Genomic DNA, 6,226 nt, shown 5'->3' with positions numbered 1-6,226 from the left:
AATAAATTCAGCGATTCAGAGATCAAATAGTGGTCTTTTCATATAGAGAAATCCTCTGTAAGTGACATTGTATAGTCCAATCGATGGGTTTTCAACATGAAAGTTTCTGATTTTTCACAATTTGCCTGATTCTTACATAGACTGACACTTAACGTTCCGGGGGAAAAATCAGTCAAAGCCCTGTATAAACGGTATTTTAAATCTGTGTAGAAAGATGGTAAACTATTTCTTGAAAGTATAATTTCAATTTAAGGATAAGATTCAGGCAAAATGAGAATATTCAGAAACATACATGTCAAAAACCCACTGATCTGAAGGATGCTTTTTCGATTTGAAAATACCATTATCATTGGATTTTCTCAGAAATTGTTCAATAAAATGTTAGAAAGATAAGGTTTTTGATAGAGTTATATGCCCTATCAATGCAGTTCAAGGAATTGTAACTCAATTTACCAAAATAATATGGAAAATTGTATAATTTTTTGCTTAATTTTGATGGGTCAAATAGTAAAATCAAACTTTCAAAATGGCGTTTTTTTATACCATCTTTCACCAACTTCCTCATTCTTACAGAGACTGGCACGTAAGTTCTAAAAGACCAGGCCAACAGACATATAAAATATTACAATATACAAATACAAACGTACATGTTGTGAAAAATAACAAAAAAACATAAACAAATACACAAAAAAAAAACCAAAAAAAGAAAGAGGAAAACGATACAACAAAAAGCAATGTCTAGTCTGCCAATAAGATAAATATCTCAGCTATGAGCACTTATGTTCATGTACTACAAAATTATTGAGTACATAAGGTCGACTGTTTGAAAATTTGATATCTTATTGTGGCAAGTATATAAAATTTGATATCTCATTGTGACAAGTATGTAAGATAGGATATCCTATGGTGGCAAGTATATAAGATTTGATATCTTATTGTGGTAAGTATGTAAGATTGGATATCCTATGGTGGCATGTGTATAAGATTGAATATCTTATGGTGGCATGTATATAAGATTGGATATCTTATGGTGGCGAGTATGTAAGATTGGATATCTTATTGTGGCAAGTATATAAGTTTGGATATCTTATTGTGGCAAGTATATAATATTGGATATCTTACGGTGGCAAGTATATAATACTGAATATCTTAAGGTGGCAAGTATATAAGATTGGATATCTTATTGTGTCGCAGAACTATTATTAATGTATTCTAACCATTGAGGTGAAGACTACATAGTTACTTATTTTAAAAGGTCGGCTATGCTTATACACAGTGCACTAAACTATTCAGTTTAAGGTCAGCTGTGAATTCTTAGGTGCAATCTACAAGCTGTCCAGTTCATAAGGTTGGCATTACTAATTACAAGTAGGCTGTGAGCAACAATCTTTTTAACTGCTACAAGGCAGGTCCTTCGAAGCTGATAGTTTCTAGGCCCCATTGTGTGAAAGGCTATCAAGTCATATAATTGTAAGTCCAGACCAATCTACAGTGAATGAACTGCCAGTACACGTTGGGTGGCAGGACTTCCAATTATTTCGACATTATTTCGTTATTTTAATATCCGTTGGGACGGAAAATAACTATTGAAGTTTTTACAGTTGGTTTAACCTTCCTCTATTAATGAACTTACTACAAAACAAAATAGCTCAATATAGAGATATAAACTGACAATAATAATCTAATAAAAGCCCTGATCATTTGAGATCAGTATCTTTAATAGTGTCATGATGACATGCGAGGACATTAATGGAGTTTTACAGTTTGTAAAATAGCTTGCAATACAATTCACTGTGTTATACATGTATGTAGTATGATATTGTGTTATACATGTATGTAGTATGACATTTGAAAGATTCACGTTGTTGTGTATACAGTAAATGAAAATAAAATGTCAGGTAAATATTTTACTCCATTGGAGACCAGTCACTTGTGGGGAATCCAGGTGCGGAGTTCGACACCCCCCCCCCCCTCGGAACAGCGCCCTTTTATAAATGTCTTTGTCTGCTTCAGTTTATAGACATTATTTATTAGTTCATTGCAGGGCAATTTAATGCTTAATACACATCAACATTTGGCCAAGCCCCGTGCAGGTCCGTGTGTTAAAAGAATAGGCCTGCAGCAGCGCTAAGCTTGTCGTATAAGGCGTCAAACAGTGCTCAGAAACCTAGCCGGGGGTTAGGCGCTCTGCCCACAGAGCAACTGGGATGTGTGCCCCAGGTGGTGGAATGGGGTACCCCTGGCGTGTTACATGCTGGGGTTGTCAGGCTATAATACGGAAAACCTGACCGCAAATCATAGTGGTGTACCGTGTTGGGAAAGATGTCACGTTCCTCGCACGTTAAAGAACCCTGCTGTGGTATTCGATATGAGTAGGAACCTTTGCGCTCCGCCACAGGAGGCTAAATTGCCCGACCTTACCCATCCCCCCTTTTTCCAGTGGCAATCAAAATTTGTCGACCCTATTATCCTTGTGACCCATCCTTTTTTTTTCATTTCATGTTCATTTTATCATCCATTTCATGTTCATCGTCTGAATATAGCTGAAATATTGCTGCTCGGACGTTAAACCCCAACAAACAAACAAACAAACATTTGGCCAAGGACATAATTCACTTGTACAAGTACATGTACATGTATGTGTACGGTTTGTGCGTTGATTTTTGAGATGCTTAATAAAATACCATAACTAACGCAGAACAGCTTTTTATTAATGTTTTTTTTAATTCATTTGACTCGGTACAAATATACATAGACATACTTGCATATAATTGTATTGTACATTTTCGAAAAAAAGACAAATGTATACTTTGTAATAGATGCATTATTCTAGACAAGATTAACTCAGACAAATGATACAAGATCCAAAAGCAAATGTCATCAATAATTAATGTTCCTAAAATTGCAATTCCAAACGAGAAAAAAAATCCAGCGAGAATTTGATCTTCTACTGATTTTAGAATATATAATAATGTAAAACCGATTTAGATGTTTCACAAAGAATGTTTAATTCATGTGATGGCATCCGTGGTTCTGTGTTAAACTTATAATTCAGCGGACAATTTCAACAGGAGACTAGAAACTATCGATGATAAATTTATCGATTTATTCAAATAGAAAAATAAAATGTCAATTCTCTGAATTAAATACTTGTAACCTTACATTAGCAATACAAATTCTATATCACTGGCGTTTTGGATATAGAAATAAACTTAATACTTAGGCACCGACCATTTTAGCGGAAAAGAGGGCTGTGATATTTCCAGGCTTCCCTCAGGATAAAAATGGTCGGTGCCTACCACCAGGCCAACACTGGAATACATATGTATTCTTTTCATGCAAAAATCAGAATCCCCTGTATCTTAATGATTTCATGGAGTTCGCCATAGCCAGTAGTCTCCGATCATACAAAACAAAAACAAAAAACAGAACTACAAAATGATTGACTGTGTTCATATTTTTAGATAGACACAATATATCGGTCGATAATTAACTTACAAAATGTAACTGTAGCAGCGACTCCCGGATCTTTAGAAGTGATGTACATCAGACGTTGTGTCATGGATATTTTCCATTTACCGTTGCTTTCCTATATATATATAACATCATGCCTGTAACATTCATGTTTACAAAATGAAGACACGTAAAAACGCTATCTCCGCGGAGCTTCGGTGGGGGGCCTGCCATAATTTTGCCTACACTTCAATTTGGCCAGCTACGCGCCTGTACGCTATTGCGTCTGTGTTGAAGAAACACACCTATCTAAACTATAAATGACTATTGCAAACAATCAAAACTGTGATTATTTGAAAGCTGTATACTGTTGGAATCAGGACAAATAATAATATTGAATATTTGTTACAAATGGTACCTCTAATTCTTTATAATCCGTTAAACTTTCCAAAAACCAGTAAAAAACCTCAAAATTCCGCATGTCAGGTGTAACACAATGTAGGTTCAAAAAAGCTAAAATAGTGAATTGCGCTATGTTGCAGAGGGTACGACACTCGCCAAACTTTGCATGGAAGAATAATATCATATGTTCCTCTTGAGATAATTATCGAAATTGCGTTAATTTCAGGCAAAAAAAATATTCAATGCAAAATGAAAGTGTTGGTAAATGGTCAGATTTCTAAAAGTGTTCAGTAATCAAATTATGTTATTAATGTAAGAACTTATTTACACAATATTCTTTTCCGATTAATATTTCCTAAAAATATACATACTTTCAGCAATTCCACGTCAACATTTGATAATATTTTCATTACAAACGTAAAAGTTACGTCTTTTTGAAAATGTCTAGCGAAATGTCAGATGTCAATATTTTCCGGGTTCGTTGAGAAAATGTCATGCTCCAACGCATTTCTACAATCAATTGGCAATTTATTCTATGAAATAATAATACTTTGTAATTGTACATACACTTAGGAATACACATATTTCATTTTTATGGTTTAAACCGTTGAAAATGGATAAAATTCGAACAAAACAAATGTCTAGCGATTTGTCGAACTTTCACTTTTTGAACATTTGGAACGTTTTTCGTCGATCGGGAAATCGGGATATGAAACAAATAATTTTCGCTTTAGATAATAAGAACTAGACACTTATACTCGTCTCTGCAATTACAAGTATAGAAAATATGCAACTGAAAGAGACAAAAAAATCGAAATCAAAGGGATATAAAAAGACTAAGAGTACCTGTATTTTGTGTTATTTATAAACAAAAGAATAAACAAAAAAAAAAAAGAATAGAACAAATTCTTATAGTTTATAGGAATTCGATCGGAATAGAATGACTGAAACGCAAAATAGTGTTGACAGAACTTTAAAAATGTTTAGAAAAGAAGAACGCTAATATATGAAATGAATGCAGAAAAGGAAGTCATAAACATTTTTTTTTATTTTGGAAAACGCAAATGAGCAAATGAAAAGAAAATCAATCAACTATCTAATGGGTGTTGATGAAAGCCCGATTTTCAGATGGATAGCAAGCTCTTTCAATGCAAATACTAAGTTGTGAAAGGTCCAAATTCTTCTATTGGTACTTGTAACATAAAATCATACATGTATATCAAAATGCACATTTAAACTTATCGCAGGAGAAAGTTGTTATGTTCCCTCTCTAGACAGACATGGTGTGCATGTATGTGGCTGTTGCATTCCACGCATTTGCAAATTTAATTTACCGGTAGTACTGATAATCAAATTAATTAATCTTTTCGATTTTTTAAGAAATGTTCAAGATGTTTCAATTGCTACCAATAAAAAAATTATTGTATATTTTGCTTTACTGTACACGTTTTAATAAACAAGCAAGCAAGAAACGAAAAGTGTCGACAAACGTCGAATTCTGATGTTACCGAATGTGCCGCAATAGCGTGCGTAACGTCAAAACAAACCAAACAGATAAAGTAAATACAGAAGTGATAAAAAAAAATACATGTATCAGACACAAAGATAAACAGACCTAGTTGGAAAATAAAACCTCAAGATAACGTAAAAGTATTACATCAACTGTCACCATGTGCTAATTTTCACTATTCTTGGCGATGTGCTAATTTTCACTCTTATTGGCGATGTGCTAGTTATCACTATTTTTTGGCGATGTGCTATGACTGTTTAGTACTTTTGGCGTTGTGCTAATTTTCATTTTTTTTCGCGATGAAGAAATAAATAGAACACGTAACTTTAATATCGAGAAAAAATAATGTAATTATCTACTATAATTATTTTTCAAACCCGCGAGTATGTGCAATTGTTACCATTAAAAGTGTCGCATAATTATAAAGGCTCAAATCATTGAACTTCATGTATACATTCGTACATGATATAACTTCATGGCGCTGGGTTTGGCTTCCTGTTTCCCGATCGAAATTTTCATACTTCATGTACGTACAATTCATTTCTGAGATTACTCATTAATACATGTGAACGGCATACCGAAACTGATATTTTTGTATTTGGTTAAAATCCACTAAATATGTGACGTCACAGTGAGATACATTTGGAAGTAAGTTTACAATAATTTGACTAGAGTACCATTTTCATGCAATTAAAATTTGGCCTTGTCTAAAATCACTAATGTTGTCATCTTTACAATATAAAGATAGCTTGTATTGACAGTACAGTTAAACCTATCTGAACCGACACTTGAATAATCAGGAAATCTGTCTAAAACCGGACACTTTTGAAAGCCCTTTTATATCAATATAAGCTTACATTG

This window comes from Perna viridis, chromosome 3 (assembly GCF_037379345.1).
Source record: "Perna viridis isolate PV_CMFRI_1.1 ecotype Kerala chromosome 3, ASM3737934v1, whole genome shotgun sequence".
Lineage (NCBI taxonomy): Eukaryota > Metazoa > Mollusca > Bivalvia > Mytilida > Mytilidae > Perna > Perna viridis.
Note: the sequence above shows the minus strand (reverse complement) of the source record.